Here is a 15870-nt window from a genome sequence, read left to right as displayed (position 1 = left end):
CCCCCTGCAGGCTATGTTCACGCAGCCAACCCCAGTCCTCTCCCTGCGCTCCGACCGAAGCCCGAGCCTCAGCTCCCAGCCCCGCCTGCCCCGGCGGGTGAGCAGACAAGCCTCTTGGGCTGGTGAGTGCTGGTCGGCACCGATCCTCTGTGCGGGAATCTCTCCACTTTGCCCTCCTCACCCCTGTTGCTGCGCTCTCCTCTGTGGCTCCGAAGCACCTGCCCTCCGCTACCCGCAGTCTCTGCCCGTGAAGGTGCTTCTAGTGTGTGGAAACTTTTCCTCCTTCACAGCTCCCTCCCACTGGTGCAGGTCCCGTCCCTATCCTTTTGTCTCTGTTTATTCTTTTTTCTTTTGCCCTACCCAGGTACGTGGGGGGTTTCTTGCCTTTTGGGAGGTCTGAGGTCTTCTGCCAGCGTTCAGTAGGTGTTCTGTAGGAGTTGTTCCACATGTAGGTGTATTTCTGATGTATCTTTGGGGAGGAAGGTGATCTCTGCGTCTTACTCTTTCGCCATCTTGAAGCTCTCCTGTGCATCCATTCTTTTCTCGAGTTCTTGGATCGTCTTTACCATCATTACTCAGAACCCTTCCTCGGGTAGACTGAGTATCTCCACTTCACTTAGCTGTTGTTCTTCTGGGGTTTTATCTTGTTCCTTCGTCTGGAACATACATATTCCTTTGCCATCTCATTTTGTTTAAATTTCTATTTGTATTTTTATGTATGTAGTAGCTTAGCTACATTTCTTGACCTTGGAGAAGCGGCCTTCTGTAGGGGATGTCCTGTGTGTCCCAGCAGTGCACCCCCCTCTTGTCACCCAAGGGCCAGGGATTGGCTGGTCCCAGGGTAGGTTCTGACCTGTGTTCGTTGACTCAGTTCTGCAGGCTGCAGGATTATAGTTTCCTTCCTTCTGGTGTCTGGTGGGTGAGGCTGGTTTAGAGGCTTGTGCAGGCTTCCTGGTGGGAAGGACTGGACCTGCTCACTGGTAGGTGGAGCTGGGTCTTGGCCCTCTGGTGGGCAGGGCCATGTCAAGGGTATGTCTAGAGGCAGCTCTGGGCTCAGGAAGTCTTTAGGTGGCCTGTTTGCTGATGGGTGGGGCTGTGTTCCCACCCTGTTGTTTGTTTGGCCTGAGGCATCCCAGCACTGGAACTTACAGGCTGTTGGGTGAGGCCAGGTCTCTGGGCCAAGGACCCAAGATATCTGCCTCCAGCCGGTGGTCATGTAGGTCCCTGCTATGTCTGCCACCAGTTTTTAAGTCCCCAGAGGGAGCCACGGCCACCCCCCGACCTCCCCAGGAGACGCTCCAAGACCAGCAGGTAGGTCTGGCCCAGGCTCCTATGTAGTCACTGCTTTTGCCCTGGGTCCCGGTGTGCACAAGACCTTGTGTGCACCCTCCTGGAATGGAGTCTCTGTTTGCGCCAGTCCTGTGGAGTTCCTGCAATCAAGCCCCACTGGCCTTCAAAGCCAGATGCTCTGGGGGCTCCTCCTACCCATGCCAGACCCCTAGGCTGAAGGGCCCAGTGTGGGGCTCAGAGCTCTCACTCCCGTGGGAGAACTTCTGTGATATAATTATTCTCCAGGGTGGGGGTCACCCAGCCGGGTGGTATGGGATTTAATTATATCATGAGTGTGCCCCTCCTACCACCTCCTGGTTTCTTCTTTATGTCTTTGGATGTAGGATATCTTTTTTTGGTAGATTCCAGACCTTTTTATCAATGGTTGCTCAGCAGTTAGTTGTGGTTTTGGTGTGCTCCTGAGAGGAGGTGAGCTCAGCGTCCTTTTACTCTGCCGTCTTGTCCTGAGTTCTCCATTCTTTCAATAGAGTTATGTCAGTATTTGTAATTCCACTCTTTAAAACCTTCAAGTAAATTTACTTGGTACCTATATGTAATGTACTTGCACATGTTTCTTATTCGATAAATTATGCAGAGTATCATGGAAGACACTGTTGGATGTCTAGATAGCAGCTATTTCCCCCTTTCCTGCTTGGTTTACAGGATAATATTTTCTACTGATCTCCCTTCTACCCTTGCATTCTGTTTAGGATTATCCCATGTAAGGATGCTGCTTAGAGCTATGGCTGACCTTATGGGGTAAACCACTAATGCACTAAGAATGGCCAACAAGAAAGGTAGACCCTGGTCCTTGATAACTTGAATGAGTCTCAAAAAAAAGCTCTGGGGATGCTTAATTCCAAACATTTTGTTAAAGAAAATAATAAATGACCGTATGGGTTATGTCAGGTTTATTTGACTAGTCTCTTACTTTCAGCTGAAAATACTCCTAATGCATGATCACTTGATGCACTCATTCTCTTCTACCCTCCTGTCTTCCACTTTCCAATTTTATTTATCTGCTCTTTTATTCTACCCTCTCAGAGTGGAATAACAAAGATATAAATATGAGAAATATTTGATTGAGAGGTGATTTCCATAAAGGTTAGAGAATATCCAAAATTAGCCAGAGATTTAACACATGTAAATTAAGAAAGAGAAAACCAATAGGAAATTAAGCCAGAGAAGAGATTAGGAGATAGTATAAGAAAAGCTAAATAAATACAGTACCCCATTTGGATCAACAGTAAAATAGCATTTATGTAGTCATTTAAAAAATAAGAATTCGTATGAATTCATTTAAAAATGTGAAAGGGAAGGGAAATAAGGATGAAAGCTAAGGAATTAGGACAATGCAGGAAAAAAGAAACAATGGAAGAGATTAAGGAGTCAGAAATAGACCCAATAGTGAATGAGGTTTTAATGTGTGATAGAGATGAGTTTCCAAATCTGTGGGGAAAAGTTAAATCATTTAGTAAATTTGCTGGGAAAATTGATTATTAATAGTTAAAAAAATCACAGTGGATTATTCAGTACACACATGCATGTATACAAATAATCACAGTAAAATTCAACCTAAATATTTAGAGCAAAGTATGAAAATTGTAGAAAATATAGGAGAAAATCTTTCTGAAGGTGGGGCAGAGAAGGACTCTATTGGCAAGAATCAAGATAGCATAAACCATTAAGGAAACATTTAATACATTTGACTACTTTATAATTAAAATTAAAATCTTCTGGACACCTGAATCAGCATAAACAATTTAAAAGCAAATCCATCCACAGGGAAAAGATATTTGTTACACATGTAAATAAGCATAGAAATACACAGAAAAGACTTGACAAATCAAATTAAAAACAACAGAGATAACTCTGCAAAATATCCAAAGAGGAAAAAACAAAACCAAAACAAAACAAAACATTTTAAATGTATTTGAGAAGAATGGCTAATCTTGCAGTAGTCAGAAAGAATACTTCTCCATTACTTTCTTTCCTTGAAGCACTGGACCTTTCCCCCATGTGCCCTGCCATCCTCTGTTATAGGCAAATCTCCAAAGTAAATTACTCCCCTGTGTTTTCATCCTCCCCTAGATTGGCTTCGCAGTAATTCTCCATCTGTTGGATTAAGCCCTCAGTCCTACCCATGTAACTGATCTCTTTTATTATACCATTAGGTTGCCTGGATTCACATAGCTCAGATTATGTCCGTCAGGTCTAATTCTGAGAGCTAGGTGCCTTTCTAGAATTGATTCCTTAGCCTCCAGTGAGCAAAATGTGTCCTGCTACCTGGTTCTTTTTCTCCCTACTCAAACAGCAACGTCTTTGAGAACTGCATCTTCAACCTCAACCGCCCAGGTGTATTCTTATCTGATTCATCGCTTTGGCATATCTTTAAGATTACTGGACACATTCTGCAAAACAGGAGCTCTTTAATGTGTTCACTTGTTGCTTTTTCTATATAGAGAAATACATCCTATAACATACACTTGTGTTTGCTGATATGGGACTACAAAATTCCACAATAAGACAGGTTTTATAATGTTTAAGAATATAATAATAATAAGTATGAGCTTTTGTTAACTTTGCTATGTAAAGACAGGGTTTTTTCCCAATAATAGCACCTTCCCTGTAACTCTCCCATTATTCTAACCGAGAAAATATAGAGGAAACATTAAGACCAAAAAAATAATTTAAATTTTTTTTCAAAAATTCTGTCTTCCCATTTAGAAGACATAATCATATGTGCCAAAAAATAGTTGTAAAATAGATATTGAGTCTCATTCTTAGGTAGCATAATGCCAATGACTATAAAACTGAGACAGACGGCTCTTCATTACTCTATGTAAAGACAGTCTCTTGGATATAAAGTCGACAGCAGATGCTTCAGGAGGTTTTGTTTGTTTTTTGCGGTATGCGGGTCTCTCACTGTTGTGGCCTCTCCCGTTGCGGAGCACAGGCTCCGGACGCGCAGGCTCAGCGGCCATGGCTCACGGGCCCAGCCACTCTGCGGCATGTGGGATCTTCCCGGACCGGGGCACGAACCCGTGTCCCCTGCGTCGGCAGGCGGACTCTCAACCACTGCGCCACCAGGGAAGCCCTTCAGGAGGTTTTTTTTATGAGACACAAAACAGGGGAGATGTTCATAAAAGGCTCATTATCTTATTAAAGGGCAGTTAAGCCATACCAAGCATTTATTAAATAAAATATCTTAGAGTTAATTATATATCTTGAAAAAAGTGAGTTTTTGAATGTTTTAAGTCACCTTCACATGGCTTACTTATTAGATTAAAACAGTCTATACACTTTTAAGGTTAAGTAAGAACAAAAACCCACACTGAATTTCATTTTGCATTCCTTGAGATTCTAATGATTAGTGTGCTCTGTTGTGATGCCAGTATGCTACAATATTTAAAGTTGTGCTCAACTTATACAAAGTTGTGCTCAAAAGGCTATATAAATTATGTGCAAATTATAGACAACACTGTCTAAAACTTAGTATTGCCCAAGCTTGTTAAATCTTGTAGCTAAAGTTGACTGCTGCGTGGATTTTTTGAGGCTTATGTCACATCTATTGGTCATTCATTTTTCCTATTCGAAAAGTGAGCCATTTAAGCACAAGCTACAAAACACCTATATTTCTGCCAACATACGGCAGGATAATTCCATGAAAGCCAGTGATAGCTAACATCTGGGCTAAACTCAACCACACTGCTTAACCTTCGGAGTAAGTTGAAAGGAAGAGGCCAGTTCCATTCCTGAATAATGGGCTGTAAATTAATCACACATTTACAAATCAGGCCAGTGGTAAAATTTTAGAGAATTTTACAAATTCTCTAAAAGAATCAGACATTATATGCAGTCTTTCCTGGCAAGTGTAAATGTATAGCGCATTTCTGCAATCCGCTGCAGACTGCAGTGTTGTACCTTTAAAGACTCTTTTTCACTGCACCTTTTTGTCAGAGAAAGTTAGTTTCCATTCTCCCTCTTGGTTTTGTTAGCATGTTCCATATTTTTTTAGGTGTTTAAAAACTTGTCCAGAATATCCCAATCTTCTAATAAACTATTCTTAAAACATGGGTTCTGACACCTGCGTCAACGAGAATCATCTCATAACTTATGTATCTTGAGTGATCGTTAGGGGCACCTTAAAATCTGGCAATGATTGATCCAACATTCATTATGAGTCAGCCGTCAACATACAGGTGTTGGTAAGGCTTAATTTGCTCAAGTTGTTTTTATATTTAAAGGGTCTTATTTTCCATTGCTCTGTAAATTCTCAATTATTCACGGGTACTTTTCACACTTGGACGTGCCATGCTTCCACATTACAGGGATAAAAGTCCAAGGGACATGAGCTTTTTTATACCCAATAAAATTTTTAACTTACTCAAAATCGGCCAGGCATAGAAAGCTCGTTAACAGATACTGGAAGGAAGGTGAGCTGAAGAAATGACTTTCAGAGAGAGAGAGAAAAAAAAAAGATAACTGCCACTACGCGTTTTCTAAAGATGATAGAAAATGGGGTTTAGATAGCTCTGATTTCTTCTAAAGTTTGGGAATTCAGCACTTTCAATGTAGCTAGGATTCAAATCAACACACAATATTGACAGGGCTAATATACACAATGTGTCAGGCCACAATTTTAAAGACTACTTTGATTCACCCTGAAAAACTGTGGAAGGAGCAACGTATAAAGCTTGACAGTGATCCCAGAACAGCTACAGTAGCTAAAAGCATTGCTGTCCCTACTTGGGAACACACCCTTAGCGCACTGTAAATGTAATAATAAGTTTCTAGTAATAAAAGCATGTAAACATACATAAAGAGCTGCTCTACAAATTATAGTAACCTCTTTTTTACCTGTACATGTCTGGTATTGTGAAATAATCCCTGCACTAAAAATAACGACCATTATCTTCTGAAATTGTTCCATTCCAGTGCTGAAGCTTATGGAGTTTATGAAACTTTTTCCTTCCTAGTTTATTAGGTGAGATAGACGCACCTGAAAATGTAAGATTGGTTACAAGAACAAAATTCATACACTAAATTGACAGCACCCTCAAGTATTTTAAGAAATTTGCGTTCTTGCGTAAAGTCTGATATTTGATTGAACAAAGTCTAAACGTAAGTAGAAGAACAGGCTATAAAAGAGTAATCTTCTAATTGGGACAACAAAAAGTATAAACCCAGGAAAATAATTCAGTGAGTGTGTAAGGCATGCGTGCTACGTGTCAGCCTTTGTATGCTATTGGTCTTTTAGTTTGTGTTAAGGAAAGTTTATGCTGTGTAATTTAAAGATTTATTGAAATCCAAGCCCATATATATTTAGTGGAATGGCTGCAGTACAATTTAAAGCACTTGAATCTCTGAATACTAGTGGAGCAATGCAGTGATCTAGTAAAGTAATATTCTAGCATTCCAAACGTCTAGTGGTACCTCTACGTGTATTTATATCTATTACTAATGATCTTGTGTATGTGTGATTTTTCTAGTACTCGAGAGCTGAGTTCTGTTGATGAAAAAAATTAATCAGTCGATCTAAGAAAGAAATAGAAAATTGTATTTGAGCCAAGTTGAGGATTATAACCTGGGAAGAGCCTCTCGGAAAGCTCTGAGAACTGTCCTGCTCCTGGGAGGTCAAAGCACAGTTATACAGGTTTTGGAGACAAAGGGCAGTACACTAAATGATGTAGATAGTTTGCACAATCCAGGTCTGCAAGTACGAAACGAATAGTGGGTTATGGGTCACCGTGGCCCCTTACAAAATTAAGAAGGAAGGTTAACTCCTAAGGTGCTAGGTGTTGGTGGTAGGAGAATGTTGTTCTTTATAGTTGAGCAAGTATTTCTGCTGATGGGGAGGTCCGCTCGATACATAATACAGATACCTAATGCACAGTAGAGGGGAGAGAGAAGGCCAAAGGGCAGAGAAAAATTTTTATGTTTAAATCTTCCTTGACTTGCCATAGAATACAAATTTTTATTTTATCTGTTCGAAATATAGGTCTGATTTACTATGTAACCTGGGTTAATTTCCTTATGCTTCCATTTCATCAGTAAAACAGATAATAATGGTACCACACTTCTATGATTGTTAGGCAAATAAATGAATACATGTCAAACCCTTTTGCTAGTTTTACACTCTCAAGAAATGTTGGTTGCTGTTTTTATTATTACTTTGTTGAAGCTTTTTGCCTATAATATCCCCTGACCATCTATGCTGAGGAATCTGGTAGAGCAGTGTGGCCGGATGAAATGAGGAGTCGTGATACTGGATCTCTGTTCTCTTAGGGATGTCAGAAAAAATGACTAAGGATTATTTTATTAGCAGAAGGTTTTGAAGATAGGGAGCTATCTTTAGTTATCTTTATGTCCCTAATACTTAGTGTGGTACTCGATAATTAATTTTTGTTTCCGCAGTGTCTGATAAATAACAAGCTGTGAGCATTTATATAATGGACAAAATAGTCTGGGTAGTGTATCAGGGAAGACTCATGGTATTAATCTCAGAAGCTCTGCGTCCAAGTCCAAGACAGGGTAATCCAAGAAGACAGCCAGATCCCACATAGAGAAAGTGAACAGCCAAGATGACCACAGTCACAGGCTCCTTGCCACAGCAGGCAGTAAGGATCTCTCTCTCGTATAAACTGTCCTTCCAGTCCTGTGATGCCAAACGGGCAAGATGTTGTAGACCTGGCAGCGACAGCACCTGGAATCCTGTCAATCTTGAAAGAGAATTGGCAGAAAACAGGATTTAGACAAGCAGGAAGACAGAGCAAAGGCCAAAATGTCACTCTGTGGAAGGGAGACCTATCCAAGCTACATTTCTCAGACCTGAAAAGAAAGAGGCGATACAGTTTTGTATTCCCCAAAGCGATTTCTGGCTAGAAGCGTCTTGTTTGGGGAGCGCTATCCTGTTGGGAGCGCTTGGCTTTACACCTTGTAGAGAGTAGGGCTGTTTTATGTGAATGCATTGGGTGGGCCAATTCTCTGGGAGAAGCAAACTGAATAATTACTGAGTATTTGATAAATCGCAGGCACTAACTTGAGAGATTTCTCATTGCATCATTTAATTCAATCATAATAATTCTGTGAGTTAATGTCCTTTAAAAAATTTTACTGATAGCATTATCGCTACTTAATTTAACGTTTAACAAATAAAGAAGCACAGATACATAATTTGCCAGACATCAAATTGTCACTGATAATGAAGACTGTCCATAAATATTTGGGGATGAATGAGCTGTAAAACTGATATTTTCTTCTTTCTTGTGGTTTACCTACAGAAAAAGCTGTTCTGAGTTAGTTCGATAAAGATTTTTTTGGTCTGATATGATTAAACTGAATTCAGTTTAGCACCTGTTTGATGTGTATTTCATGAAATTTTAGAAACTTTGAAGAACTTATTGGTGACATGCAGGACAAAGAAATGATTCTTTGGAAAGAAATCGATGATACACAAAAAGGGTTAGGATGTAAGGATGTACAATTAATAAAGTAAGTTGAAAAAGATTGAATAGAGGCATTGCACGAAGAAAGGTAAGTACAAATCAGAGTCTGTAAATGTCCATTTCACAGGTACCATTACAAATGAGGAACAAAGAATGTAGTTAGAGATTTCTTATTCTTTCAGAGTTACAGAACGATTTGTTTAAACAGCCACTAAACATAGTAAAAGATATTACTGGCTCTTACACAGCACAAATGAAAATTTGCATCTTCTATAACTCATTGAATATTGAGAAGGAGAAGGGGGAAAGGATCCTTTGAGAGAGAAAGAGAGAGATTCTCCCAAGACATTGTCATCTCTGTATCAATAAGCTTTAAACCATTGTCATCTCTGTATCAATAATCCCCAAATTTCTCCTAGATTTATTTTTATATTTATCCTCTCCCTCTCCCTCTCCCTCTCCCTCTCCCTCTCCCTCTCCCTCTCCCTCTCCCTCTCCCTCTCTCTCTCTCTCTCTATATATATATTTCTATATAAAGAAACAACACCTTTAAAATCATGGTTGCATCATTCCTGATTTGTATATGCTGAATTTATCTCTTGGATGAATATCTTTATCAAATAATTTTTATCAAGAAAGGTTTATACATGTCTATATTTGTTAAATGTATATACTTAGCAAATACTTTATATTCATGTTTTTAAAATTTTAATTATTTTTAATTGGGATATAATTGACATATAACAATATATTAGTTTCAGGTATACAACATAATGATTCAACATTTACATATATTGCAGAATGATCACCACAATAAGTCTAGTTAATATTCATCATGTTACAAAGTTACAAAGTTTTTCTTGTGATGAAAACTTTTAAGATTTACTCTTAGCAACTTTCAAATCTACAATACAGTATAACCGTAGTCACCATACTGTACATTACATCCCCATGGCTTATTTTATAACTGGAAGCTTTTGATCTTCATCCATTTCACCCATCACACACCCCACATCTAGCAATCACCAATCTGTTGTCTGTATCCATGAGCTTGGTTGGTTGTGTCTTCTGCGGGGTTTTCTTTAGATTCTGTATGTGAATGAGATCATGTGGTATCTGTCTTTCTCTGACTTATTTCACTTAGCATGAATGCCCTAGGATCCATCCATATTATTGCAAATGGCAATATTTTCTTTTTTTCAAGGCTGAATAATATTCCAGTGTGTGTGTGTTTATATCCCTATCTATCTATCTCTATATCTCTATATGCTTTCTTTATCCATTCATCCATCAATGGAAACTTGGGATGCTTCCCTATCTTGGCTATGGTAATTACACTTCAGTGAATTGGGCAGATATCTTTTTGATACTGTTTTGGTCTTCTTAGGACAAATACCCAGAAGTGAAATTGCTGAATTATACGGTAGTTCTATTTTTAATTTTTTGAGGAACGTCCATATTGTTTTCCATAGTGGCTGTACCAATTTACATTCCCGCCAACAGCGCACATTCCTTTTTCCTCACATCCTTGCCAACATTTGTTATGTCATATTTCATTGGTTATTTCATTTGTCTTTTCAATAATATCCATTCTAACTGATGTGAGGTGACATCTCACTGTGGTGTTGATTTTTATTTCCCTGATGATAAGTGATGTTGAGCATCTTTCCACGTACCTGTTGGCCATCTGTATGTCTTCTCTGGAAAAATGTCTGTTTAGGCCCTCTGCCTATTTTTTAATGGATTGCCTGTTTCTTTGTTATTGAGTTATAGATGCAAAAAATATGTAAAGAATTCAGATATCAGATACATCACTTGCAAATATTTTTTCTCATTCAGTAGGCTGTTTTTTTCATTGTGTTAATGGTTTCCTTTTCTGTGCAGAAGCATTTTAATTTGATGTAGTCCCACTTGTTTATTTTTGCTTTTGTTGCTTTTGGTGTCAAATTCAAAAAAATATCAAGACCAATGTAAAAAGCTTAGTGCCTATGTTTTCCTCTAGGAGTTTATGGTTTCAGGTCTTATGTTCAAGTCTTTCATCCATTTTGAGTTATTTGTTAATGGTATAAGATGGTGATCCAGGTTTCATTCTTTTGTATGTGACTGTCCAGTTTCCCCACAGTATTGAAGAGACTACCCTGTTCCCGTTGCAAATTCTTGGCACCTTGCAAGCGTAAGTCTCACTGGCAGCCAGAGCTAAGTAATTTAGAGGTGTTTCCTGCGTGCAGCCACAAAAGTTGAGGTGTCAGAAGAGTGTACGAGCTCCTTTCTGTGAGATACTGGTGAGCCATAGTGATTCAGCGAAAGAGAGCAAAGACAGCGCCCACTAGCTTTCGTCCCTGGATAGCACCTCAGTAGGCACCTAATTGTGTGCCAAAGGAGATGCCTGCCCTTCAGGCTTCCAGGACAAGTCAATCATAGTCCTCTTTCACAGAAAGACTTTGGATGTGTTTCAGTCTGCCGTCTGTACTGTGCCATGGAGGTGGCAGCCAGCCAAGAACTGTCTTTCCATTTGTACAGTGCCATGGGACTCAGGAATTCAAGCCCCACTGGCCACCACAGCCAGACGATCACAGGGCATCCCCTGGGCAGCAGCTACAAAGCTGGGGCACCAGACACGTGTACAGGTTCCCTTCTGGGAGATGTTGGCACTCTGGGGCATGGCAGAGGGACAGCACAAAGATATCGCCCATCCTCTGAGGCCTCTGGAGACGATTGAAGTCGGCCCTTACATATGTGTTGAAGTACAACCCTGCCTCTCAGACTGTACCTACGAATATTAGCTCCTAGGCGTCTTTCATAGAAAGACTGGGCATTTCTGTTTGCTGCCTCTTGCTGTGCCCTGGAGCTGGTAACCAGTTACGAATTCTTTCTCAGTTTCTTACAGGCCTGTGGGGTCTGAGAGCATAAGCCCCTCTGGCCACCAGAGCCCGGTGACATAGGGGTGTCCTTTGGGCAGCAGCCACAAACATCAGGGTACCAACAAGGGTTCAAGATCTCTCTGGAAGATAGCAGTGAGCTGGAGTGAGGCACAGGGAGAGTGTAAGGATGGTGCCTGTGAGAATTTATCCCCGGAGAGCATTTCAGTTGGCTCCTAATGTGTGTCAATCAGAGGCCTGCACCTCACATCAACGCTAGAAGCATATAACCTCTTTCACAGAAAGTCTGGGTGCTTTTCGGTTGGCTGCCTCGGCGCTGGGCTTTAGAGCAGGTGAGTCTGAGTGTGAGAGCCCTTTAGGAACCGTTGCTGCGTTCACTCTAACCCTCTGGTTCTCAGGGATGCAAGCCATGTTAGCTTTCAAAACTAGATGCTTTGGTGTCTTGTCTCTCAGGTGGAAGTCTTCAAAGTTGGGGTGCTCAGTGTGTAGTTCACACCTTCTGCTTCTCAGGCAGAAGGTGGGGTTTGGAGTCCCCTCCTGTGAGTCACCACTGTGGGGTGGTGGGGATTCTGCTGAGTTTGACTCAGCCTCTCCTACCCACTTTGATGAGTTTTCCTTCTCACTTACCTGCTACGCAGGAGCTGCTCAGCTAGGTTTTTTCTTCTTCCTCAGGGGATATTGCTCCATAGGTAGCATAGATTCAGTGTGTCTGTGGACGGAGGCGAGTTCAGGGTCTTCATACATCGTCATCTTGAACCAGAACTCCCACTCATATTTTAAGTGAATAAAAACACGAGTGTTACGAAATTTTCAGGAACACTCTCTATATAGCTCAACGGTTGGCTTACATCAAATTTACTGAGGAGAATCCTGGAGCCAGTTATTTTATGCTTCACCTTTACAAGTAATTTAATTTTTCTGTCTGAATACCATAGGTTTCTTTCTTGATCCTTCAAGTTCAATAATGTTATCAACATATGTATCAGTGTTCGTCATTTTAAATCAACTTTTCCTGGAACAAATTTTGCATTTTTGGTCTAGAGAGTCAATTCGTCTATTATTTCAGGAAATATCTTATTCCTTTTGATTTTTAAAATATTCTCTTCTTTTAGAAATCCACCCATTTGTTTACCTATGTTTTTCCATGTCTATCATCTCATTAAGCACAGTTATTAAAATGTTTTTAAGTAATTTGTTTTTCATAGTCACCTTGTGTTTGTCCTTGTTCCTATCTCTCTTTTCCGTAGTATTTATTCTGTTTCTTTCTGGTTCAAATGTAGTTTTCATTTCTGTAGTGGTTTTATTTTATTTCTCTGTTTTCTGTGTTTTGCTGATTCCTATTTGATCTGCTAGTATGTCTCCTCTCTTTGTTAATCACTACTGCAATCTCCTTTTTATATTAGAATTTTTCCTTTGGTTTATTTAAGGGTATGTAGATGTATTTGTGTGAAATGTTTTCTGTTACCTGGACAGAATTATTTTTTCTGAGGTGTGTTACACCTAACAATTCATCTGGACTTTCATTATCAATCACTCCTCCGTTTTCTACCGTATCTGTGCATGTGTTCTTCTTTGTCTCCACTTCATCTTTGAACGAGGTAATTCTCTACGGCACAGCTGTTTGTTCAGCAGTGGTTAAGGCAAGTAAATGGATGTTGATCTGTGATCACAACTTCAGGAAGAAAACGCTGACAATTCAGCTTTTGGCATTCCACCCTCAGGACAAGCAGTCACCCAGACAGAGGATGTTACTTCTCAGTGATGCTTGTAGTGCTTGGGTATTTTGTATGATGGTTCGTGTTGATTTCTGTTTAGTCCATTCCATCCCCTGCTGTAAGACTGGATGCTACTCATATATCACCAGGATGCTCTTCTTGGCTTAGAAACAGAGATGGTGCATCAATATCCTTCCTTCCTTTATCCATAATGTTCTACCAGGTTTCAGAAGAAATGTAGTATACACAGGCTACTGCTTTACCAACAGCTTTCTTTCTTCCTTTCTCATTTTGGCCACTGAATATATCTTTTCTGAATTTCACTTTATAAATTTAATCCAACTCACTTGGTTGTATATGTAAATCACAGTTTAATGACTATTTCCGTGAAGCCAGAAGTAAACTTCTTGCTCTGCATTGATTCTTTCACATAAAGCATCAATTACCTGACGACCATTGGGGAAAGGTCTGTGTCACTTTCACTGCAATGGATTGTTCACAGTACGTTTAAATGAAGTTGCAACTTACTTACGTGCCGTACTGCAAAATTATTAAAAGTGTTTGTTTGAAATAGAACTCCAAATTGTTTAAAGAAAAATTATTTCTGGATATACTAATAGCAATATTCACTCTTTTACTGAGTTACTATACGATTAAATGAACGAGCAACTATCTGCTATCGCATTAGTCTTCCATAAGAAAAGGAGAGCATGCTAAAATTAAAATATGCAACTTCTAAATGTCACTTGCCCAAACAATGTCAAATTTACTTTATTCCTTTCTCAAAGGTTTCCTTGTATCTTTTAAAGGCAAAAGGTACAAAAATGTTTCCTCAGTGTCTTATTTCCATGAGTCAGTGCTTAATTTTTCAGCTTTGCTGAAGTAGTGTTTTGCTTCCTTGGCATATCAGACCATTTTCTTTGATTTTTGCATCAGCACCACATCTGCCTTTCAACTGTAAACCCTCAGTAATAGATCTTTAAAATCTTATTGTGCTCTCATTCAGTATATCATGATACTAATTTTTTTCTTCCTATCTATCTTAAGAAATTTCTTACTGGCAATATAACTTTGAAATCATCCTTAATGTAACAGCATCTTACATGTTTTCCGTTGTTTCCTATTTTCATTCAGATGTACGATTTAAACTTTTGGAAATACACAAATGCTCTGATAGAAAAAATGAGCAGCTATTTGTATGTTAAGACTAACTGCTCTGTATCAAAAGTGGTTGGACAAAATAAGAATGTTGCTTTAACAAGTATTATAAGAAACTATACATATTAGAAACTGCTGAAGGTAAGGAGCAATGAGATAGAAATATTATTTGAAAATGATGCCTAAGCACTTAGAAAACACTCACTGTTTTCTGCAGTATAAACCTTGGTTCTCAGACCTACAAATAAAACAAATTACATACAGCCGTAGGTCACTGGTTATCTCTAGGAGGCTAAATCATTTGTAATATGTTAACGCTGCTGTCTTCAGCTGCCCCCAATCAAATTAGTTTCACATGAGCTCTTCTAGTTTAATTCTTCTAACATTTCTCTGCTTCATGGAAAATAGATGACTTCTCTGACTTGCTAGTTTGGGCATGCTTGTGCCACTTTCTTTGAGCTGCCAGCATGTTTCCAATGCTATCCTTCGCTTCTTGTTGCCATAAACTGTGCAGGGGAAGCTCTATAGAGGATGGTCTGCATCCTGACACCATTGCCTTAATTGGAAGGGTAAACCTGTGTAATTTTTCAAAATACAGTAATCCACTTGACCGCAGATATATGCCCCATTTTCCAACACTAACTTTATTTATTAATTTAAAAAAGTCATATTTGATCTCTCATCTGCCTCACTCTGTTGGTCTTATTTCCCAATTGATTAGAAATTGGATGATGAAATTAGTGCTATAAAACTCTAAAACCTATATATTAACCAAAATACTAATTAATTGTCTTACAGAGAGAAATAAAACAGGCAGGCAAAAGAGAATACTTGTTAGCTGGTATCATCTTCTTTTCCTATAAGAAAAATTATGTGGGAAATCATATGATTATTAGATGATCTTACGTTAAGTAAGTATACAATCAGGGTAAGGCTTACTGGGTAATCTGGATGGCTACCATCACCAACACACAAGTTTGATGCATGTATTCTCTTAAAAAGATATGCCTGTCAAGAGGTCTAGATGCTTAACTCTACTGGTCGTTATAGGTTCTTTACTAGAACTGCTGAAGATACTAAAATTTTCTTCTTTGCCACCCTTTTTCTAGCTTCTACGTAAATATTCAAATCATTCCCTTCAGGTAAAGGAATCTTCAGACAGGGTATAATATATTTGAACATGCTACAAAAGCGGACCTTCTATGAGAGTTATATCTTTTCAACTACATACTAGACAACATGAATAGGACCTTTAAATATTTTTAAAATTAATTTTTAGTGGAGAATAGTTGCTTTACAATGTTGTGTTAATCTGGGCTTATATATTTTTAAATCTCCTGT

This window comes from Stenella coeruleoalba (assembly GCF_951394435.1).
Source record: "Stenella coeruleoalba genome assembly, chromosome: 4".
In the NCBI taxonomy this organism is placed as follows: Eukaryota; Metazoa; Chordata; class Mammalia; order Artiodactyla; family Delphinidae; genus Stenella; species Stenella coeruleoalba.
The sequence above is the reverse complement of the archived record's forward strand: the minus strand, read 5'-3'. Positions refer to the sequence as shown.